The 26900-nt window shown below is 33.3% G+C and overlaps 1 pseudogene; it reads left to right on the forward strand.

Annotated features, from left to right (window-relative positions):
* The first annotated feature begins 3189 nt into the window (after positions 1-3189).
* On the forward strand, positions 3190-25862 carry LOC149563434 (pyruvate decarboxylase 1-like; annotated as a pseudogene).
* The last annotated feature ends 1038 nt before the right edge of the window (positions 25863-26900 follow it).

Consider the following 26900-nt stretch of genomic DNA (forward strand, 5'->3'; position numbering starts at 1 on the left):
TGCTCTGCCCCTGCTTTGTGCATTCAAAGCACTTCCTGATGTAGATCCACCTAAGGATTTCCTACGATTTTCCTTACTCAAAAAAACATCGATCACATCATCATATTTTAGGGTACTAGATCCAGGAACAGAATTACTCACCGCCATTACCAAGCCATTCCAGCTTTCAGGCAAAGAACACAAAATCAAGAGAGCCCTAATTTCTTCATCAAAATTGATACCCACAGAAGATAACTGACTAGTAATAGTATTAAACTCATTTAAATGATCTGTAACAGATCCACCTTCTGCCATTTTCATATTAAATAAACGCTTCATGAGAAATACCTTGTTTGAAGCAGAGGGCTTTTCATACAGTGTTGCTAGGGTTTTCATCAAATCTTCTGTCATCTTTGCTTTTGTAATATTAAATGCCACCAATGGTGCCAAGCATAATTGAATTCTTATGAGTGCCTTTCTGTCCAAAAGATCTCATTCAGCCTCTAACATAGTTCCCTGATTCTTGGCTTTTCCTTCCAACGGCTTCCATAAATCCTTCTGATATAGATAGTCTTCCATTTGCATCTTCCATAACTGGAAGTTCTGCCCATTAAACCTGTCAACCCTCAGCTTACCTCATCTTCCATCGCTTCCACTCAACCGTGAGACTTTCCTGCAGAGGATAACTAAAAGACAACCTCGCTCTTATACCACTTGTTAGGATAAACCATGGGCAGAAATAAAAAATACATGCAAATATAACCAATAACAGAAAATAATAGATCACACAGAAAAGAACACAAGGCACCAAGATTTAACGTGGTTCACCCAATCCCCGGGCTACATCCACCAAACAGCAAGTCTGATCTTATTACAATCCAGTGATTACAACCTGATTACAATCTGTAATCCCTTATAGCTCAATATCGCCGCAAGAACCAATTTTGCATCACAACATAGTGAAAAATACCCAAACCTAAACCCTTTTATACAAGTATTAAATTGCTTTAGGGTTATAACATGTCGGCCATATGTCGGCCATAATATGTCGGCTACCATGTCGGCCACGGCCCAAAATTTTTTTATGAAGTATGTACAGTAATTTCCTAATCAGTCACCACAATCTAACACTTGGTGTCCTAGTTAAAGGTTCATCATTGGATGAAATGGACACCCTACTATCAATACTTTAGGAGTTTGAAATGCTAATTCATCTTTCATGTACCCAATTTTTTAATTTCATTATTTCTTTAAAAACTTCATATTCATTGAGTTGATGCTATGGAGCCTAAGTAGTGCTAAAGCAAAACATAGCAAAGAGATTTAACTTTTGAAATTTGAGTTTTTGGATTTAACAGTATACGAAAATTAATCTTTACAGTTGAATAGTGTACCCACCTAAGAATTGAATTTTAATTTCTTTTCCATGGGCCTCGTTAGCATATTCTGCCATTCCATCAGGTGTTCAATGAGCAGATTCAATGGTTATCTGCAACACAACCAGAATTCAAATATCTTATCAAAATGTGTGATACCAAATATTGTTGCATTCCATTCACTTAAGCATTTCTTAAAATTATTCTTTAGGAAATTGTGTGCAATTCAAATAGGATTCACACCAACCTCATATGAGACACTAAATTATTTGAGAATTTCTGCAGCAGCTGTCATGACTGGCAGATTAGAATCTGAGCCCATTATAATACCCACTTCTCGGCTACCTGTAAGAAATAGACAAAAGGAAGAAATCTTAAGACAATAGCCTATGTATGTATTGAAATAAATCATAGAATTAAAAATAAGACAGAAAATAGTAATGCAAAAGAATAGAGATATTGGAACTACAAAATCAATTGGGATAGACACCTAAAAATATTGAATAAATAATAAATAGTCAATTCGCAAAACTGCAAGCATATGTCATGATGAATGAGTTGATATTGTTGTACATCATGGGTCTAATATACCAAGATGATGGAAATGAACTTAAAAATATTCATCTGTCAATTGGAATTGCTCCATTTTGCTGATCTACGTGCTGCTAATCCTATGTATTCAAGGTATGATACATTGAGATGTTAGAAGGGAACTCAAGCTTGATGGATTGTGAAGTCTGATTTACAGTTTCTGTGAGCTATTATCATCCAAAAAATATACCCCCTTTCATTCATCTATCCATGAGCTAGTTCTTGTGATTGTGATTGTGATTGAGCTTGTAACTCAATGACCTACTTTGGTTGCTAGTGTAGTTTTAGTCTTTTTCTTATTTAGATTCACTCCTCTATCACAATGCAATGTCCCCAAATCTTATTTGATATACTAACAGATTAGATCTAATAGAGTAAATATTATTCTAAATAGAATAGGAAAAGGTGGATTATAATTAACGAGGACTGTCATCAACATTTATTTTCCAAATATAATTTTCAAGCCTCTTGGAGCATGCAGGGGAAGAAGCTGACATAGCTTATGAAATTATGCTATGCTCTTATTCTACGGAACCAATTTTTGTTGAGGTTGGACACCAAACATATTACCTCACAACCATGTTCATGGTTGATAAGGCACTGTTAGAAAAGATTTCTCAATGTATTCATTTTGTTAGAAAAGAGTCAATGCACAAAAAAATTCATCAATGCACATAAAAAATCCAAAAATCATTCCTAATGGATATAGAAAATTAAGGAAATAAGGGGGATATGATCATATTGTGTGACTTATGAAGATAGATATTGGAACCCTTAACATGAACTAATATACTACTATAACCTTTTTAACATGTCTTTTTTTTGCAGCAGATGATCTGTGATGCAGCCACATTGTTCTTCGGCATTGAGATCCCAGTTATGTTTGGAGGCTTCATAGATCAAAATTTAGAATTATTTTTGACTGATCTTTGAAGGATTCATAGATTAATTTACAATATTTTTAGTAATCTTCAAGGGCTTCAAAAAAAAATTCACTTTGTGTGATTTGTGAAGCCATCAAAGATAAAGTCATGATATTTTCAGTTATCTTTGAAGACTTCATAGATAGATATGTCAAATTTTCCTAAGTTCAAAGATTTCAGAATTTATGTATTTCATAGAAGTATAAATCCCATGGCGTAATTATATTGTTAGTATCTATTTTCTCAGAAACTAATTAGAGAGGAGTATATCATTGAATATATAGATTTTAGTGGCTTAAAATGAAATTCCATGTGGATGCATGGCCAGGATTGATATAATGCCTGGATATCCAAAACATCTCGAGGATAGGGGTATTGCAAAATGTAATGACACACAAAATGATTACCTAGAGATTCAATATTAATAAAGGAGTGAAAGTCTCAATTAACAGGAGTAACAAACCATGTCTAATAAGGATAAGATTGAAAACTAAGAAAAGAAGACAACTAAAAGAATAAAATAATATTCCAATCAACTAGAATGTTAAAAAAATTCAGCAAATCCAATCTAATTAGATAAAATGACTCACCTCTGGATTTTTGAAGCAATGCTAGAATAGAGCAATGCCGCCACCATCCATGGCACCCATTCAAAATGCAATTCGAACCTGTCAAAATTGTAAACCTTACAGAAAATCCAATGCAAATGGATATTGGGTCCACCCCTGAACCTCATTTGAAGCTCAATTTTACGAGGAAGAAAAGAAATTATACATACCCCAATTCTCTCCCATTATACCTACATCATCAAAATACAAATTAAAACAAAACATTAAGATCAAGATTCAAGGATGTGGAAGTCAAATCACAAAAAAAGCATTTATAATAAAACCTGGCACTATAATCTTCTCTAATTCGGATATGTATCTACCAAAGGATTCAGTCCACAACATAGCTTTTTTGCTTTATAAACTATTATCCTAACCAAAACTACTCTCATAAGGAAGATAGGGCTCAACCTTTTAGACCAATAATTACATGGAAATGTATGTGAAATGTTTGATCCTATAACCCACTTCAATTTCCTGATCTTTTTTTTTTGTTCTCTCTCATAAGATTTGGCAAACATTTGTTGGTTTTGTGTCTGGATGAACTAATTTTAGAAGTTTACATTACAATATTTGTGATGTGTGTTGGAGAGTTAGAAAGTGCTTAAAACACTTTATGACCTCTTGAACTTCTCAATCGAACCAAGAGCAGCTTTTTCAAAATTGGACCATTGAAAATAGATAAATAAAATGGAAGTTTGTATGAACCAATTTTAATTATATTTAGGATTATGAAATAGACAACAAATGGTTGTGGGCATCATTTATTAACCTTGTTATTAGAGTAGCAATAGTAGATTTTTGTATCTTCCACTCACCATCAAACTTTTAACTATCCAAGGGCAAATAGGCAAGAGAAGCCATTGATAAGGCATTGAAAGAGATCATTCAAAAGCCTTGTAGCATGGAAGGAGTAGATTGTGAAGACTTCTAGCAATTCTATTGGCTTACCAAATGACATACGTTGTTACTATCAGACATACTTTTCTTCGGTGGATGAGAAGTAGAAATTCTTAGGACATATCCTAAAGTTGGATCTCATCCACTAGATCCAATATGGATGAGAAAAAAGAGTCGGCTTCCCTTAGTAATGGCAATCCTCTCATCACTTTCCCATATGCCCCTTGATTTTTGTTTTGAAAGTGTTGCTTCTTAATAATTAGTAGATAATTTTTCATGTTTTGATGGGAATTGTGCCATTTAACTAACAGTTCCCACATGGAGTAGTGCTTGCCAAACTGCATGCACGCTTTTTATTTTCATCTTTTGAAGTTTTACCTATATGGGTGCATGTGTAGTTTTTAATGTGCATGAGAGTCCCTCATAGAAGACCTCAAGGGGATCATTTTTAAGTTTTTTGAGTTAGTAACTCTGAACTTTTGATCCTCTTTCTTCTCCTTATTATGTGACCATCTTATTCCATCAGCTTGTGTGTTGGTCTAGGTCACAAAAGCCTGGGGCTTATCATCAAAGTAGTATTCTAAATCTCAGATGAGGATTTTTTGTATCATAATCTAGTATTATAAACTAGTATAGGAGTAGTTGTGCATATAATTTCATACATCTGCACTGTAATTTTATTTTTATGCATGGTTAGAACACTAGCTATAGTTTCTTAGTTTAGGAATTGAAGCATTATATAAACAAGTATGTACAATGTAAATAATATTGACAATTTTTTTGCAATAAAGCTATATGCAATTGTTGCTTCACTCATGATGTGAGAATGCTTATATCTATGTCATTTGATTTTTTTCCACATCTTGTTCAAACCATATAATGCAATCTCATCTATGAAGCGTATTAAAAGCTAAGGGTTTGGAGTGACTCATATATAATTCATTTTTTGTCATTTCATTATATAGTTTGAACAAGTGTGGAAAAAAATCAAATTTTTATTATGAATTTTCTGTTCACCAATCTATGTTATACTAATCAGCAAGGTCACTTTCCTAATACTTTATGAATGGGATGCTATTCGCAAGGTCAGTTTCCTAATACTCACTATAGTACTTGCTATTTAATTGAGATAGACACGGCTCATTAGTTTGTTTGTATTCTCTTTGGATTTTGTTAAAGAAGACAGCTAAATGCTATATGAACTAAAAGTTATGTGGTGTCAACAGGCTTGTGCATCTTTTGAGCCAAATTACCAGCCCCAGTGACATTTGTTGTTGTTCAAAAGCGGCACCATACTAGACTATTTGCAAACAACCATGTAGATAGGCATTCTATAGATAGACTTGGGAACATCTTGCCAAGTCTTCAGTACATAATAAAGCAACTAAATTTCATAAATTTTTTTTTTGATAGTTGATTTGTTTAAATATTTCCCATCAAAAATTACTTAGTACATCTCATCTTTTTTCTGCACAGGAGCTTGCAATTCTGAAGAATCTAATAGCGAATAATTTGAAGAAGATATTGTAGCAAAGGTATATTTGTTGTTCTTTTTTAAGTGAAAATGTGATTGGAAATTTTGTATGTTGTTATATTTCACTTGCAGAAAGGTCAAATTGTAAATAGAGGTGAAGTTGTATAGATTTAAGTTTCTTCTTCATTATTTATAATGCTCTCGATTCCTCCTTTTTAGCTATAAAAATACTTGATTATTTTCACCTTTCCAGGTACCCTTTACCAGGTTCTTCAAGATTCCAAAATACCTTGGGCTAACCCCACTCTAGCATGTCCTAAATCCTACTTGGTTCAGAGACCTAACTCCTTTTTATATGTGTCTTCCTCTTACTGCTCCATCTGTAAGTTGCAAACAAATCATCCTTCTTCCACCAACGAGTCATTCCATTCAAGAAAGACCATGTCTGACGATATCAACGCACAAAGAAATAGGGAGACAATTGCTAGACTGTGGTCTAACTTAGAAAGAAAAGGTGATGGAAAATGTTATTTTCTTTGCAAAATGTGTAAGGGCTTAAAGACTCGAAGATATCTAATCACAACAGCTGAGCAACATTGTAGGCAACATGGTCACATTGAAGGGGGAAACGAGTATCACCCATTGGTATGTATTTTAATAGTTTATAAATTACATAAGACATTATTTGATGATAATATAAGGTCATCATTTTCATATAGGTCAACATCCCTGAGTTTCATGTTATGGACCATGACAATTTGGAGAATGCGGATTTCCAAACGAGCGAACATGGAGGTATGAATATTGAAGTAGAAGGTAATGATACCATGGAAGAAGACTAGGATGATGAAGATCATGATGATCAAAATGATCACGATGATCAAGATGATGATGATGATGATGACGACGCAGAGCTTGATGTACCTTTACTTGAGAAGGCACAACAATCCCTATATGAAGGCTCCAAAACAACTCTTCTTGTTGTTGTATTGCTATTGGTGAACTTGAAGGTTATGAATGGTTTATCCAACGTAGAAATGACACATATGTTAAGGTATGCCATCATCTTTCATTATTTTACTTGTAGTTCCCTTACAATTAACATTGGGTTCGTGTAGCAATTAATATTCTTTAAATTAAGAAATTATATTTTTGGTCGTAGGTTGATAGGTGAGTGTTTGTTACCACCATCAAACATTCTACCTCACTCGTACCGAGAATTATCTACCATTATGAGAGATATTGGAATGGAGTATCAAACAATACATGCATGTCCAAATGATCATATTATCTATCATAAACAACATGAATTTGCAACACAATGCCCTACTTGTCATATCAATAGATATCAATCAGATCGATTAACAAAAAAGGTGCCTCGCAAGGTTCTTCGACATATTCCCATTATTCCACGTCTACAATGATTATTCAAGTGCAATAGCTTGGCACAATTTATGGATTACCATGCACGCAATAGAAGTCAAGATGGCATTATGTGAATGCCTACAGATGGTTCAGCATTTAAGGAAATAGAGGAAAAATGGCCACACTTTAAAGAAGAACCTCGTAATCTCAAGCTTTCATTGGCAGCAGATGGTGTTAATCCTTATGGAGAGATGAGATCTACTTACTCGGTGTGGCCTATTTTTGTTATCAACAATAATATACCTCCTTGGTTGTCCATAAAGAGAGAGCACATAATGATGACACTGATTGTTCCAGGTATTTTTTTATTTAGTGGTCATTTAAATTAATTTATTATTACTAATCCCTCAAATGGTCAAAATAATTATGTAATGTTTTTGCTCATTCAACTAGGTAAGTACCAAGTTAAAGATATCAACGTATATATTGAACCCCTTATCGACAAGCTGGTGGTGTTATAAAATGGGGTTACTATGTATGACATTTGTAGACCAATAGGATAAAGAAAATTTCAATTTTATGCAATGCTTGTATGGACAATACATGATGCCCCTGGGCTAACACATTTTTTTGGTATGTTCTCTTCTTGACACCTCTTTTTTGGTATGTCAAAGTTAACACATTTAATCCAATTATACACGATCTTGTAGGTCTTCAAACAAAGGGTAAATTTGCATGTCCATTTTGTGGTCCAAAGACGAAATCTCATCATTCAAAAAGTTTAAGAAAGTAGGTGTTTGATGAGAATAGACACTTTCTGCACAAAAATCATAAGTACCAAATTACCGAAAAACATCTTTCAATGGTCTAGAAAAGACTACGTCAAAGCCACAAAGAATGACACCTCGCCTATGGAAGTTGAAATACAATAAAATAAATCGTCAAGGTAATGTCATTTCATTTCATGGTTTTTGTTTCAAATTTATATTTCGATATTGTGTTTTGTTTATTGATGATGTGATTGATGCTTGTGAAGGTCATCAAGACATCAATGACCAACTTCCAAAAGGACTAAAAATTTATCCTACGCAATTTACTAGGTTGTCGTACTACAAGCAACTCCCAATTGTGCATTTGTTTGATCCTATGCATATTGGAAAGAATGTAGCAGAGACATTATGGAAAATCTTGGATGGAAGGTGTGACAAAGATCAAATTGTCAAAACTTGTAGTGACATTGAAGAATCCAACCATGCAATGAAAAATGGCATTCGATGAAATAAAAATGGAGACCAGATTGATACAAGTTCCCTTAGTTGGTTATTGTCAGAGCAGCGGAGCAATGCTATAAAAGAAGTCATAAAAAAAAATGATTTCCCACAGGATTTGCTGCAAACATAAACAATATCATATCAAATAAAAGTGAATTTGGGCCAGGGTTGAAAACACACGATTGGCATACACTTATTAAGGTAATTCATGTTATTTTGTATTCACTATATATTTATATATTGTATGTAGTTTCAATTGCATTCTTTTATAAAATATTGACAAGATCATTTTACAAATATTGCAGTACGTTCTACCTCTATCTCTCCCACACCACTTCACCAAAAATTTCAAACAGGTTATATATGATCTTGGAAAATACATGAGGTGGTTGTCATCTAAAGAAATCAATAAAGAAGATATAAAATATTGAAAGAGAAAAATTCCTCTTCTGATGTGTGAAATGCAAAAGTGTCTACCTCCAAGTTTTTTCAATGCACAAGAACACTACCTCACACATCAAGTTGAGGAGATTGAATTGTGTGGACCTATACCAACTAGGTCAATGTGGATGGTTGAGAGGCACTTGAAATTTTTGAAAGGCTTGGTTCGACAGAGAGCACATCCCAAGGGTTCTATGGTGGAGGGATATATGGTATACCAGACCATGGTGTACATTAGTGAATATCTTCCTAAGTTTGCAACAAAGATCCATGTAGATCGTATTTAGGATCCCAACTCAATTAACAAATTCGAAGGGGAGTACTTGATGGACAAAGGTAGATCGAGGAAAGTGAGAGGTAAATCTAAGATGTTATTGTAATTAATTAATTATTATAAATCTTCAATATAAGTTATTTTTAATTGGTGTATTTTTTTGAAACAGGTGGTCGAGAGTGGGATGCAATACATTTGTATATTGCGAACAATCTTGATTGGATGACGGAATGGATTGAACGATGTCAACAAAATGGTTGCTCATTAACATGGGAAGGCATTGCTTCATTAGTTACAGAAGCTCATCGTAATGGAGATTCCAATGTTATGCCGATGGTAGTTGATCTAGTAAAGGGTTTAAGAGGTGGAGAGGTACGTAGAAATTTATTAATGATCATAACTCGACATATGTTTCATATCAACTCACGATGCAAATAATTTACACACTTCAAAAATTGCAGGTCAAGAACCACAAAGCTATGTACTATCATGGCCACAAATTTTGCACAAAAAGGTTGGATGACACAAAGAAAACCTGTGATTCTAGGATAACTGCAATTTTTGAGGTCACCAATATATCAGCTAGAAATGACATACATCCTCAACAATCTCAAAATCAATACTATGGCATCTTGGATGATATAATTGAGTGTGAATTTAACACCTTCAAAGTAGTTCTATTCATAGTCAAATGGTATAGGTTACGATTAAATCAAAATGATCCAGATAGAACGGTTATTCAACATGATGATGGATTTACAATGATCAATACAAGGTTGTTTGAGCTAGTTGGAGATGAGCCCTATGTTCTTCCAAGCCAATTTGAGCAAGTGTTTTACTCAGAGGTTCCACATAAATAGGGTTGGTCATTTATTGTTAGACATGATCCAAGAGGAAGGCCGATAAAGTATAATGTTATGGAAGAAGAAGATATTGAAGATGATGATGATGATGATGATGATGATGATGATGCTAATGCTGATGATAATGATGATGATGGTGATGATGATGATGATGATGGTGATGGTGATGATGGCAATGATGATGGTGATGATGGCGATGATGATGGCGATGATGATGGTGATGATGGCGATGATGATGATGATGATGATGATGAAGATAATCAATGACTACAAACATTGTCACCCCTTCTATTGATGATCTTGCATTCCATATATTAAGGTAAATTTGTTCATGTTTACGATGTTGCATATTGTTCATTTTGTCTTCTAATTTATTTGTAGCATACACGTATCATGTAATTTTTAGCTAACTTAAGATAAATGATTAACATATGCAAGAAATTTGATTACATATTTATTGTGTTCATTTCTAATAATTACAACATATGTTATTTATAGTTACCAATGTTTATGTTGTGTATGATTCTGACCCTTTTTGCAAATAGTCAATTGACTATAGGTACATCTTCACCCCTTCTGTTGACGATCTTGCATTCCATATATAAGGGAAATTTGTTCATGTTTGTGTTTTTGCCTATTGTTCATGTTTTCTAAGTTATTTGTAGCAAACGTGTATCATTTAATTTTTAGCTAACTTAAAGTAAATGATTAACATATTCAGGAAATTTGATTACATATTTATTGTGTTCATTTCTAATGATTACAACATATGTTATTTATAATTACCAATGTTTATATTGTGTCTGATTGTCACCCTTTTTGTAAATAGTCAATTGACTACAAGAAATTTGACCCGTTTGGCGTGGATTGTGAACAGTGACATGGATCAGCAGGTATAAGTCAATAAATAGACATAATTTTCTTATATTCTTCTTGTTTATCATTGAGAACATATGTTATAAATAGGCATATTATATAATCATATAATGTATATATAGACAAAGAAGGTTCATATAGAAATATAATTGTATAATCACTTTCAACTTACTACATTTTATATTTGTCACTTTCACTTTCCATTTGATGGATTGCAAGACCCACCAAATAGGTACTTGTCAGATCTATCTACATCGAATGAGGGAAATGAGGAACTGGTAGATGAAAGCTCTACATGTAGTATGGCTAAAATAGGGAGATCAACTAGAGGTCAAAAGAATAGAAAAAAATTTGATAAACGCATGCAATTTTTCCTTGCTAATGGGGGGTCATGTTCTTATGATGATGAGACCAAAGGTGACATCAAGGTGCCCTTTCGATACTCACACATTGAGAAAGAATGGGTACCCAATGAGCTAGCTCCAATTAACATAGATTTTTGTGTTAATGAGAGGATATATCGCATTGCTCCATCCTCATTACATGGTTTGGGCCTATTTTCCATGGATGGGATAAAGGTAGGTTACAAAAAAGTTGTCAAATTGTTCAAGTATGTCGGTCCATGTTACAATTACAATGATTGGATGTGGATTGTTTGGTATAAAAAAAGTTTGCGTAGGTATGGGGTATCAGCTAATTATATACAACAGAAAAAAAAATGATCAAAGTAAAAGATTTGCTATGTACATTGATGGGAGACCAAAAGCAATAGGTAATATTGCAGGTTTTATAAATAGTATGCGACTTTCTTCAACTAGTAAGCAACCCAATTGCATATTTGAGGCACGTGAGGGGAATGAAGTTTTTGTTTGTGCAATAAAATCAATAAGTGCAGGCGAAGAACTGCTAATCGATTACCATTTAAATCGCATAGATACAAACAAAGTTACTATCATGAGGGTTGTAAGTACTCTTTACCATTTTGTTAATAAGTTTTTTTTTTGCTGTCTATTGCTTTCAGTTAGCTGAATTTTTTATGTTTAATCTTTGTGACAGGACCATATGGATCCGACAGATGATAGAGGTCACCAGGATGCTACTCCCACCCCTTCTTCAGTGAGGGTAAACCTTTTTGAAATTGTACAAATTAGATAGTTGAAAAATGTTATATTATTATATTATTTTATTTACGGTGTAAGTACTATTTACTATTTTGTTAATAAGTTTTTTTTTTGCTGTCTATTGCTTTCAGTTAGCTGAATTTTTTATGTTTAATCTTTGTGACAGGACGATATGGATCCGACAGATGATAGAGGTCACCAGGATGCTACTCCCACCCCTTCTTCAACGAAGGTAAACCTTTTTGAAATTGTACAAATTAGATAGTTGAAAAATGTTATATTATTACATTATTTTATTTACGGTTTTTTTATTTTTATGATAGTTTTACTGATATTTCTCTCACAATTTGATGTTCAAGATAAGGGTAAAGTAGTATCAGTAAGTGTCGAGCCACTAGCTATGCCTTCTGATGAGGATATTGCTGAAACTCCCGATTTCATAAAAATGTTGAAGAAAAAAATTTTAAAAATTAATTTAGAAGCAATGAAAATTTTGGATGAGGCAAATATGGAATCCGAGGAGATGATGAAGAGGCTATCAGATTTGAGAGCATAAGCTCATTGTTATGAAGTAAGCTCCAATGAATATTTAGTTATAAGAAAAGTTTAATAAAGATTTGTATTTTATAATCTTTTATATTGTGAAGTAAAATATGTAATATTGGCAAAAATACTTTATTGATGCAATTTTTTTAAAGAGTTGTAAGAAACTTTAACTACTAAATTCTTGTTATACAGGAACTTTTGGCAACTGATCCACAACTTGGTCAAGGACAACGCGGTGAGGCCGGTAGTAGCAGAGCTCTGACTGCCACTGGTAAAATAATCTTTTATTTGACAAGTTAGAAGGAATTTTTTATTTCAAACATTCAAAACTTTTTAACTCTTACTTTTATTATTTCAGAATGTCTTTGCTAACAATGTATTGTTCAAGTCATCCAGTGCAGGAGACTCCTAAGAAGTTGACGGATGCCTGTATGAGATTGCCGACTGCAATGTCGGCAACAAGGGGATGTCTAGCAGGTAAATCCTTGTTTTGCTATATTTGGTTTTGTGTTAATTATGAGTTGATAAGATGTACTTTAATCTTGGGTGCATTACATAGTGTATTGTTTTTTTTGTGGTAGGAAATGCACTGTCTGGTACTCTGCCAAATGCGGATCATAGTGCATGTATTGGTGATAATTCACTGTCATTTGCTGGAGCTACCCGTATTTCTAGCACGGGAGCTATGCAGACATCATTTTTGATTGACGATGATGAATCAATGCCTTTGAAATGTCCTAAGATTCCAGGTACTTTAAACAATATTGTTTTATATTGTAATAAGGATTTTCTTGCAAGACGTGAACATGATAGGAAGTGGTTTGGTAGGATCATCTGAATTATCAATGACCTTTTGTCTATACCAGTAATTCTCTAGTTTAGTAATTCGGTACATTGCAATTTCATGCTTTTAGTAGAAGATACTAACCAATTTTTGTATAGAGAACGAAAAGTGGGAGTCTTCTTTCATATTCAATGTTTAGTTTTCAATGATTTCCCACATCATTGTTGTTGCCTATTAGAGTTTTAGAGTGCTCACTTTCAGCTTCACAGTCTATTTTAGCAATATTTGTTTTCCATAATATCCCAGGTATGATCAGTGACAACATCAATTAAGAATGACAAAAAATGAAGGTCATGGCAAGTTATATGTATTATGCACTATATTTTTTTTTCAAGGTATACTGATTAATATAGTCACAGTACATTTTTTAGTTTCAGAACATCAGCAACAAAACCCTGGTAGAGTTTGACTAGTTTTAGACATTCTAAATTTTTTTCCAAACTTCTTTTTTGGTCAATTTTGGTCAAGTTCATCCTCCAACCCTGAAATAGATCACTAAAAAGATGAAATGTATCTAATTTTATGTAATGTTTATTCACTCTAAAAATTATTCTTCACATGATTCATTTTAATGGTTCTTACTATTAATTATCCCATGACATTTTTTGCAGGAAATGATACATTTTATAGGAGTTTTTATGACCTCATGCTGTGAAGATTCGGGCCCACCATACGTAAAAGGTGGAACATCATAACTGAACTAATTTTATCCCACTTTTTTTTTCATATCATTAATTGGTGCAACATTTTTCCTTTCATTCGGGTCTTTTCTTATACTAGCTATATCTAACAATTTTGTGTTTTTTCTTAAAAGATGGAACTACCAAGATCAAAAATTAAAAGATGAGCTCATCAAAGATATAGAGCATGAGTTTGGTAGTAATATTTTTTATCATAAGAAATTGTTACAAAAAGCTTCCAGACATCTTAAGGTTGTGAGGAACACATATAGAAAGAGCCTTGTCCTAAACCCAAAGTATGAGCATCCTCCCTTTGTTTCAGTGAGGGACTGGAATGAGTTCATTTTGGATGCAAAGGAGAAAAGGGAACGTCCAAAAAAAAGTACACTAGCAAATCTAGAAGAAAGTACACCAGAAAATCCAAAAAGGTATGCAATAGTATTAACTACTAGTACATTAAAGAGCAAATTTAGGGTTCAACTTCAGTATCAACAATTTCAACTAGCTCAATTTAATCTATCTATTGATGAAAGGTATGTAATTCATATGCTGACACGATTGCTTATAAATCTCAATTTCAATCTGGGCATAAATCCTACATAAGATATAACTGACACAACTGCTTATAAATCCTAAATTCATATGCTGACACAATTGCTTATAAATCTCAATCTCAATGCTAACACAACTGTATATATCTCAATCTGGGCATAAATCTTGCATAAGATATAAATAGTGCGCTTATAACTTCACATATAGCTATATTATGTCTTGAAAATATAGTAATGCTCAACTACATGTACCATAGTTGTATGTGTTAGCAGTATAGGTGATAAATGATATTCAGTAATTGTAATGACAAGTAAAAAAAATTTGAAAAACTTTGCAAGAATTTTACTAATGGTCAATCTCCTAAAAGTAATAAGCATCACGTTCAATGCCAGAAACACAAGTTAATGACAACAATCACGTTCCTATCTTTGAGGACTGACAACAACACTTGTAGATTTATATTTATTGGTATTGTGGAGAGATGATCGATCCTACACTAGGCAAGACAAACTATTTGAGACTTCATTTGGATGACATTATGTATGTTACCTATAGACCATGGCTAGGCATAGAGCCATAAGATGATGTCTTCTCCTAGCTAGGATTCATGTTGGTATCTTAGCCACTGAATGGTCATTCTTCATTGAAGATAGAGAGATTTTCGCTAACCCATGTCTAGAGACAATTCAACTATCAATATAGTATATCATAGGAGTATTGTAGTTACACCTGCTTCACCAAGGAGGTAAAGAAAGGTTGTTCTCCTAGATTGGACCCAATTAGATGTATGGAAGATGTTAGTGGCCTTACCATTTATAGGTGGGACTACTTTCTAGATGTAGTGAATGATGGTGTCACTCCCTAGTACATTGAGCTTTTGGCCACACATTCATTTCCTCATATAACTGATCCTATAGGGGTAGTTAGTCAGGCACCACACCCTGATGTTCAGCAACCACAAGAACATCCTTTGAGGGAGGAGAGACCATTATAATGGCCACTGGTAGTTCTTGTGAAAATTCCTTCTCATACTGTTAGATTGGATCTTAGATCGAGCAACAATGAATAGGCACATAGGCCTACTCATGTGAGAACTCACAGAGAGATAAGCACCATGGGTGTAGTAGGAGGTGATTCCAGGAGACATAGGGTAGAGGAGCCACCACAATAGGATGTGGGTGGAGGAGGGGATGATAACATGCCAAATTAGCCTCCATAGGTTTCACCCATAAGAGATGTATTAGCACAGACTCGAGATTCTCTATGACATGTGAGGGAGAGATTGAGGACTTCTCAAAGGTAGGTGGGCAAGTTACAAGTGCAAGTTATAGTTAGAGATGCATGACTAGCTAGAAGAGGGGAACTGTGAGATAGTAGATCTATGGTCTGAGATCATAGAGCTAAAGAGATAGATAGAGTTAGAGCGATATGAGACCTGTCATTATACCTCTCGGGCTGCTCATGTCAATGATATATATATGACACTGGATGTGAATTTTCAATGATATATAACTTCACATTTAGCTATATTATGTCTTGAAAATATAGTAATGCTCAACTACGTGTACCATAGTTGTATGTGTTAGCAGTATAGGTGATAAATGATATTCAGTAATTGTAATATATAATGATATATAATAATTGTAATATAATATAATAATTGTACCTGAGACTTGTAGTTAGAGCGAGATGAGACCTGTCATCATACCTCTCAGGCTACTCATTATTATGTAGTATATGAAAATGTAGTACCTCTAGCTCAACATGTCTAAAGGTTCTTTGATTATGCTTGAGCTTTTGATGGTGTAGTACCTCCTGCACGTGCAGATTTTACTCCTCCTCCTCCTCCTCCTGGTGATGAGGGGGAAGGCTATAGTTAGGTTCATGCTATCTTTTGTTCCTTTTTGTATCTTTATATTGATCATGAGATTCATTGTATATTTGATGAATCATTTTGAGACTTGAGATATTGATAGTGCTCTGATTAACACTTAGTTTTGATCTTTTGATTGTATCACCCCTCTAACATGTCAATGATATATATATGACACTAGATGTGAATTGTCCACTCTTAGAAAGCATTAGAATTATTGATTGCAGTTTGCCCAGTAAGATAATGGTGAGCTTCTGATTACCTAAATGTCTCTATTTGGAAACTGACACTCAACTTCTAAAACATTTTGCAAAAGTGAAATCGATTAGGAAAATCACCTATTCTGATGATGAAGATTTTGCTAATGTCAAAGTTCTACAATGCTTTCCTTATTTGGAGGAGTTGTGTGTGCATTCTCCATTATTGGTTGTATCCCCTACAAGTGTAAGCATTTATGTTATTTTAATCTGCATGAAAGCATTTGTTTGCAAGCATTTAAAGTTAGGAATTTTTTTTTGGAAAACTCTAACCCAAATTTCATTCTTATAAATAATGCTGATAATTTTTGCTATTTCTTTCCACTCTATGAAATTTACTGTTTCTTAAACTCTTATACCTTATTTATAGGATCAAAATTATGTAGCATTATTAAAGCAAATGGTTTAAACATGATCACATACTAATTTTCTTAATTTCTACAGTAAAAGTGTTAAAGTTGACTTTTTATTTTTTCTATCCTTAATTCTTCTTTTACTGTGTGACTTTTAAGAATAGTTGAAGCTTATCTAAATAGTTTTCTATCCAAGTGTCAGCTTTTAAATCATTTTTTCCGGATGTAGACTATACGAAACATCCTCCAAACTATGATGTAACATTTTTTATCTTCTCAAACATTCTGAATGGTGCTCCACTGCTAGAAGCAATCAAAATAAACATAGATTAAGACAAGTCTTAAGTCATGAGTCTTCTGCTAGAACAATGCTAGGTAGTTCCTGTTAGTTGCTAGTTATCTTAGCAAATCAGTGGGGATTTTGTTTTAGTTACAACCACCATTTATAAAATCAGTTCCATGCAATGTGGAGGCTAAAGAAGCACCTAATGCACAAAGGTGATGTCTTTTAAATTGAAAACAAAAAATACTTACTTTTCAGCTACAGGTAAAAAGGAATGCTACTAAAACAATCTGAAATCTGACATTCGACCTCAAGTTTATACCTATTGCAGCCTTGGGGATAAAAACACTTTGAGTGTGGAACATAGGGATAAAAATTTAATCTATAAAATCTACTAGTTGTTTCAACTTTTAGCTTATCATTTACTTTGTGTGACAATGGATAATATAGACTATCAAAATTGATGTGTAATTTTATGGAGAGGCATCTCAGAATATGGATAAATACTTAGCATGAACTCCATGGATAAATAGCATGATTACACATGTCAATTAAAGGTATGATGCTATAATTTCTTCCCTTTTTTCATATTTTTGGTGGAACATGCTACTTTATGCTAAAACCTTCATACCATATAATAATCCACTATTTAGTACTAATCTTTATATCTATATCATCTAACATATTTCAAACTTTTCATAGGTTGCAGGACACATCAAAGGCAACAAAGGTGAGGCTGGAAAAGGTTGGGCAACATAGACTTGGCTCTAGGGGATATTTGAAAATCAAAGCACGCGTTGTAAGTAGCAATAAATGAATTGAAAAGAAAAATGATTTATAAAATGCAAATAATTTTGTTAATTAATAAAAAAATTTAGGGCACTGATTTTAATTTGGAGGCCACAGAAGAACATAAAAAATTGCCTTCAAGCAAGGCTATGCAGCGGTGGCTGAATGCCTATGGAAAACTTCCATTGCCCCAACCAAACAGTCTCCTATATCATGTGCACAGGTAAATATGCCAACATATATATTAGAAATTGAATACTTGAGCAAAAATTTATTTGATAATAATGTGCATGACATTGCAATGCAGCCTGTTAATCGTGACACAGATCATACGCAGCATCATGAAGCCCCTGATGTGCATTGTACTATCGATGGAGGTGCTCATTAGTTATTTAAAACTAATTATATAATTATTAATACAATTTAACATCTTTAATTGAACTTGGTGTAACCTTTTTGTGTTGAAGATATAGAATCATGTCGTGCTGAACGAGTGCCAAAGGATGTTCAGATTGATCAGCAGGTAGATCATGTCGCACATTCAGGCAAAGAAAATCTATGTTTTGTTCTTTTAAATTAATTTATTGATTTATAATTCTTTTACTTAAATAAAAACTCGTAATTCACTAATATAAAATGGTGCGAATTTAACTCATGGAGTACTTGTTATTGTAGCGGACCCCCCTTTGGTGCAACAGCCTCATGATGTTCCTGAACGGATGAGGAGGAGACATGTGTTAGAACCAGTACAGGAGGGGGATGATAAGGACATTGATATTCCTCTTAGAAATTTTATGAAAAAAAGAAATGGCAAGAGAGCAAAAAAGAAATGATTATTCATGAATGACTTACTCTTGAATATTGTTAATGAATATTGCGTTAATGAATATTATTCATTAATGTTGGGTTTTAATGAATTATTTAGGAATGACTTACTCTTGAATGTTGTGTGTTAATGAATTATTCACGAATGTTGTGTGTTTATGAATTTTATGTGTTAATGAATGTTATCATGTGATTATAATGATTGAATGCTATATTTCAAAAATGGATGAATTGAATGTTATTAAATGTTAATGGGGATGATGAGGACATTGATATTCCTCTTAGAAATTTTATGAAAAAAAAGATACGGCAAGAAAGCAAAAAAGATATGATTATTCATGAATGACTTACTCTTGAATATTGTTAATGAATATTGTGTTAATGAATATTATTCATTAATATTGGGTGTTAATGAATTATTCATGAATGACTTACTTTTGAATTATTCATGAATGTTGTGTGTTTATGAATTTTACGTGTTAATGAATGTTATCATGTGATTATAATGATTGAATGTTATATTTCAAAAATGGATGGATTGAATGTTATTAAATGTTAATAAGGAATTTAGAGTGATGTTAGGGGGGGGGGAGGCCCAAATGAGTTTCCACCTTCACGTGGTTGGTACTGTTAAGTAGAGAATATTTAACTATTCTTGAAACCAAGTGAAGCTCAAACTTTAAAGATAAGCTTATAGTTAATAGTGACAACCAATTAGCAAGTTGAAATGAAGTTCTTCGTTACAGGTACCTTTTTAGTTTTTAAAGCACAATATCATGTTTTAATATTGTATAGTTTTTTTCCTTAAGTTAAAGTATTCTTTTACTATAACAACATAATTTATGACCATTTTAGTAACTATTCTAACATCGCTTTATGACAAATCTTGTTTTGGCAAAGATGGCAATACGTGGTGCTGTCTATTCCTTGGGAGATTGGATTGCACAGGTCTATATCTCAACATCAACATGGAAAATGGTGTGAAATTGCACTTTCCTTAGTCATGGTTGCATACCTACTGCACTCTTTCATTTGAAAAATGAATAGAAATACCATATCTAGTAGCTTCTCTATGTTGTATTCATTTATTGGTAATGATTCAATGTCATGCCATTTGATGGTAGCTTCTAGAGTTTCATTTAGTTGTAAGGTGTTTCTTATCTTTACAAGTTTGTATACTCCATTTGGTAGTTTGGTATTAATTGATGATGTATGGGATCTTCTACCTTCACTGTAGTCTTCATCATCATCCAACTTGTTGTTTGGTATTTTCCATGTTATCCTCTATTTCCATGGTCTTCAGCATGGTTGTGTATTTGATCTATCTTCAAAGACTCTATGTGCCTAAGGTGGAAGCCATTTAGAACTAACAGTTGGAGATATCGTGTTTCCCCTTGTAAAACTAGAAAATGTCACGAGTTTAAGGTCAAGAAGGAAGAAGTCGTAACATTTTGAGTAGCAAAATATGCTTAAAATTACATATTTAGTTGATTCTTTGGGGAAGTTTCTTATTTCAATTCAATTGATTTTGGTTGTCAACCAAATTCCTAACTCCAGTGTATATTGTATTTCAGTGCTACATTTTCATAGGGATCTAAGTAAAATGAAAGTTGACTATTATTTATATTTGAGAATTTGTGTTGTGCCTTACTATGATCCTCTGATAATAGATGAAAAATCAATCTGAATTTGTTTCTCATGTCCCATGTTCGATGCTTCTTCTTGTCTAACTAACCACTTTTGATGTGGATTATGAACTCTAATGCTAGTATGCTATTACACTACCATTTATTATAGAGTAGATATAATAATTATCTCTGAATATACTGTAAGGGTCTCTAAACATGAGTAAAGCAGTAACATAACGTAGATCTGAACTCAAAACTCATGATGTTTTCCACTCTAGAGAAAGAGGGGAACTTAATATACTTGTAACACACCCCATCAGAAGAGATCCATTGGATGGTTTTTGTTGGTGTTTGACTCTCCTGGTGTAGCGCTAAGCTAGGCTTCTAGATGCTAGGATATTTGCTCATGTTGGTGGTTCTAGACCCGCTGAATGCTCTAGATAATTGTTTGTCAAATTTTGGTTGAAGGAGCTATGCTTGGGCTGCCAAGTCTTATGCAAAGTTTGTCCTATTTTTTGGTGATAACATGAACTTTTATCAGTGCAGAAATATGGTCTATAAATTTTTTAAGTCTCTAGTGCCTCTAAGATTTACACCGTTGGGTGACTAATTCTTTGAAGTCCTTAATGTTTGGTGACATTGAGCTATACCTATGTAAGTTATGTTTTGGTTTTCCTTCCTCATCTTCATTTCACTTTTGTGAGTTGTTTTGCCCGAGGCCATTGGAAATTCCCTTTGCTAGTTCCTAAAATTGGATGGATCTAGTACAATTTTGGGCTATTCTATGTTTGTATTCTAGTTGAAATAGAGATCTCTCCACTTCAATCATGGTTGATGAGAGGCCATGGGTGAAGGATTGAATATGAGGGTTTTCCATTTTGTTGTAGAGATGGCATCTCTATAGGATACATGCCTAATGATTGCCATTTTGTGATGGATAGGTGTTGTCACTTGATGGAGGGTCATGGAAAATGACCATTTGCAATTAGAGCTTCTAATTTTGTTTTAGATTTTCCTTTTGAGGACTTGTTTTCTAATGAAGAAGAAACTTTTTTTTTATTATATTGATGCTTCGCATTCTGTTGGTTTGAGCTAGACTTCTATCACTTCCATTCTTGTCACAATTTTGGATGTTAGACCGTATTTCAGGTGCGATGCCCGCTAACCTTGTGGCCTATGTTGTTGAATTTAATGCTCCCACTTATATTTTGAACAAAATTCTATTGATAATGCTGACTCTTAAATAATCACTCTTGGGCCTTGTTGACAAGTTGTAGTGGGGTTTCCTTTGTTGCAATCCTAACAATAGCGTTGCTTAGACTTTTGTCCAAGTGCATAGGAAAAGGTTTATTTTGTTGTGTTGTTGATGCCCTATTTTTATGCTTTCATCCCTTGTTTGTGTAAAGGTTAACAACCCCTTGTTTTGGCTGTTATAGAAAAACAACATATCAATATCATCCTTTCAGATTGAACAATACTAGACGAGTAATGATACTATCTTGAAAAATACAAGAAGCCAAGACTACAATATACACTCATTTGATGAAGAAAATAAAATCCTTCCAACAATAATTAGTCAGAACTATCAAAGTGAAATTTTAGGATTGTATAAACACAATTGGAAAATGGATCAAGAAGATTTCATGTCTTTCTCATGGGTGAAAACTTTGGTTATTACGTGTAAAATTGGCCTCATTCTTTTAACAATTATTTTCATGTTATCCGTAGAATTTTTTTTTATCATTTAAGTTTCTTGTTCTTGCAAGATGAACTACGAGATGCAGTGTTACTGGTGTTTGCAAATAAGTATGATATTCCCAATGCAATGAATGTTGTAGAGATCATGATAAACTTGGGTTGCATTCTCTTAGGCAGCGACACTTGTGAGTATTACATTCTTTATAATTTTCAGTATTAAAAATTCTAGATACTAATCATCTATTATGTTGCACTATTTCTACTTTGCATATAGTTTATCATCACTCTAGTAAACGAGAAAAAAATTGGAATGTTTATTGTTGCTTTTGAAATAGCTTGTATCATGTCCTAAGGTATATACAAAGCATATGTGATTTTTTGTTAGAAATAAATCCTTTTATTTTAGTTCTTATGGCTTTTGTTTTATTTTGTAGATTTGAAAGATTACGGTCGAAGAGGGTTCAAGAATTTTGTATTACAAAAATGTCTTATTTCTTTATTGATACAGATAGATTGAGGAGCTAAAAATTTAGTTTTGATGCATACTCATATGTAGGATGCAAACTTATTTTGATGTGACATTATGTGTGTTCTCTTTCACATTTTACTATCAATTTTCTATCCAATTTAATGACCCAAAACTACTGAGAAAAATTGTGAAGGTACTGATCATGCCATTTCTATAGTGCTTATTGAGAGTAAGCCAGTTTATATGAGCATTAGCTATAATCTCCCTGGCATTCCACACCATACATTCTGTGATGAGCCTATTCCATTATGGCTCACTCCCAAGTGGGCTTTTTTCTTCCTTTTAGGTAAATTAGTTTCTTCTACATGGACTTTTTGTTTTAATTCTACTTTTTTTAGCATCATTATTTAGAATCTCACTCTTTGATCCATCATCAAAATGTAAGAACATAAAAATATGTAAAATGTATTTTTGTAGTTGCAGATTGCAAGTTTTTTCTCATATTACATATTTTGTATGCTCAAACAATGGATCATAGTATGATCTAAACCATTGATTTTAAAAAATACAAAATACATACACAATCAAAATAGAAAAGCCATACATAATATTCAAATAGACTATGGAATTTTGATTAGTTTGGAATTAGTTTTAATTTTTGTACTTGTACAATGTCCTACATGTCTAAGTATTAAATGTGTTAGTTCTTCATGTTGTGGATCTTGGCCTCTGGTTTTCGATTGAAAATTTTCTTTTGAGGGGTGATCAAGATTTTTTAGTCTTTGGCCTCCTATCTTTTTTGTATTTTCAAGATCTTAATGTCTGTAGGTTTACTTTGGTTTGGTTGATCAGCATTTTCATTTGTAGAATCAATGAAACACTTTTGAGGGTTTTTTCATTCATATTATTTTTAATGTTGTTAGATTAGTTTTCCCCTAGTTACGCTTAGGGCTCAAGCTAAGTTGCTAATTGACGTGTATGTCCATGAGTTCAATGCTTGGCTTCAGAGATAATTTATAGTAGTAAACCCTGAGAGATTTATCTCTGCATATCCAAGATGTGGCTCTGACTTACTATTATTCTCATTATACTATATTCAACTCTTCCTTAGTTGATCTAGTGTATATCTTTTAGCATGCAAGGTTCACCACACACAGTATTTCCAATACTTTGTTTGACAGTAGTAAGGTTTAAATTATCATTCAAGACATTGGGTTGATGTGTAAACTTTATTCCCTTTTCATTGTTTCTTAATGTGTGTGTACCCTTTGCAAAATGAATTTAGAAGTGTGCTTTTTGTTTTGTTTCACCATGACATGTTCTTATAGTTTTCCAATGTTTGCAAAGGTCTTGGTGGGTCACAAAATCCATTAATTAAATTGAAAGCAAGGTTTGTATGTCATGAAATTCTTGCATTTCTCATTGCATTTGAAGCCACTTATAACTTGTTTTTTCAATAGTTTTTTTGGCTGGAATGAACTATAGGCTAAGCAATCCAAGAAGTTTGGAAGTAGCTGTGGAAACAACTATAGAGTTCCTAAATGCAACAGTTAAGCAAGTGTTGGTTAGGGGTCCAGAGCTGAGGGTTGTTAAGGCAAAAGATGCATTTATAGAATTGAAAAATGCTTTAGGTTATGTTGTGGCCGCAATGCCATCGACTAAGGGTAAAGTTTCAAAGACTCTTCCACATTTCATAAGAACTTACTGGGGTGTAGTCGATACTGCATTTTGTGTTGAAATAGTTGAGTCTGTAGATGTTTACTTATTTGCAGGGCCCATTTTTAATGAATATAGCTCAATGGTATATTCATTACTCTTGAAGAAGGAGAAAGCTATAATTGTGCAGCCTAATCTGGTAACTATCACAAATGGACCTACTTTTGGGTGTATATTAATGAAAGACTTCTTAGAAGCCATCACAAAGAAGTTGAAGCACAATACAATGGCCTTCGATAATTATTAGCATATATTTGTGCCTCACGATGTTCCCTTGAAAGGTGCTCCAAATGAGGCTCTTAGAGTCAAATTGTTATTCAAACACATCCAGGTAAAATTATTGAGAATCGCTACATATCATAAAATGACTTATGGTTCAGTTGGTACTTCAATCCTTGGTTTTGTTGTTGTTCCTATAGATTAATAAGTAAACACTTCTTATTTGTAGGCCATGCTATCAAATGAGACAGTTGTCATTGCAGAAATTGGTGACTCTTGGTTCAACTTCTAGAAGCTTAAACTCCCAGAGAAATGCAGGTAATGCAAAATCTCTTGCAAAAGCTTATATATTTAAATTTCTGACTCATTTATTTTGATGATGGATCATAGTGTATGATTTAAAATTTTGATCTAACCAAGAAACTATTGAACAACAAAATTTTGAACAACAAAGTTCATAAAATTATAATACATGATTTGTCTGACTGACTAGCTTGTTACCTGTAAGTCACAAATTTGCGCTGAAATAGTTCCTACAATTTATTGCAATTATTTATGCCCCTATTTGGAATTGGTTATCAGGTTTAGTTTAAAGAATAAATAGAATAATTTTTTAATGCGAAGACTAAGAATCTAAAATTTAATTAAGGTCTTGTGTAGAATAAAATTTCCTTGCATTCCCAATAATCTTGTTATGCTTCAATCAATGCACCATGGTCCATATTACAAAACACTTTATACTACTAGGGGTTGTTGTGAAAGTCAATATTCTATTATAATGATATTGTGACATTGTTTCCCTTAGAAAGGAGATCTTGTTCAATAACCAACTGTAATATATACTATGAACCGGGAGCCCTTGGTTTGAAGAATCAGTAGTTTGTGACATTATTTTTCTTAAGGCTTGTGTCAATGTTGAATGATTCATTCTAATGTTGATTTTGTACGTATGAGTTTCAGATGCACTATGGATCAATTGGTTGGTCTGTTGGAGCTACACTAGGATATGCTCAAGCATTGTACAGGATGAGTTTAAGGCCCAATCCCATCACCTTGAGAGGATCGTAAGGCTTGTATTCCATCTTCATTGATATTCCCCAAAACCATTTGTATCTCTACTAGCATACTTCCTTCATTGCAATAGTCTTTGAATATCCATTCTTGCTATTACAATCAATGCTAGCAAAGCTTTAACACACAAATCCACTCAGAGTTTCATAAGAGAACTAAGGTTAGATTGAAGGATGTGGAATTTCTTTCTCTCTCCAGACCATGTGGCAACAATTTTAGCAATTTTGCAGTACCACCTAGAATACTTAAATGATGCTCTAATTCTTTGTCATTGCTTATTCCACAAAGTGCTCGTAACGTAGAACTTTGTATAACATAGTGCCCCTCATAACCAGTCTATGTTGCACTACTATTAACTACGTACATAATTCCTCCCTACTACTTTCAACCCTTAAGCATACTTGGATTTCTCAATGGTTGCATAGTACTTGCACTTACATCAGTTTTATTAAGTGTCTATTGACTGCACATCTTTTCTTGTGTTTTTCTACAAACACAATATTTTAGAATAATTTCTAAATCCATTTGCAATCCCTGAATGATACATGATGTCCAAGTTTCAGCTATTTAATTGTAATTATTGAGTTTCTAAAGGATCCATGTAATTCATAATTTTATGAAAGGTTCAGTTAGTTTACTAAATCTTTCTTTCTAGTTGCAAAAAAATGCAATAACTATATGCAAGAATAATGAACTGAAAAGTGATCCAAACTAAACTGAATCAAATATCAACACACCTAACAAGAAAAATGACACACATTAGCACTAAATTTTTCATCCAATAAAACAATAAAATAAACACAATTGCTATTAAAATCTTGTACTACCTTTTTATGTTTATTGCTTACCTATCTGCAACTCCACAATCGATATTGACAGTCTCTTGCCCTCACCGTGCAATTGAATTACTTTAGTTTTATTGATGCAGCTGAACTACGAGTGCCTTTTGTGTTCTTGACAAATTGTAAGCTTTCAACTTTTGTGAAGCCATTACGGATGCAAATGAACAACTGGTGAGGTGTCAATTTTAAGGCA

This window comes from Cupressus sempervirens, chromosome 4 (assembly GCF_028749045.1).
Source record: "Cupressus sempervirens isolate cs-2001-9-10 chromosome 4, ASM2874904v1, whole genome shotgun sequence".
NCBI lineage: Eukaryota > Viridiplantae > Streptophyta > Pinopsida > Cupressales > Cupressaceae > Cupressus > Cupressus sempervirens.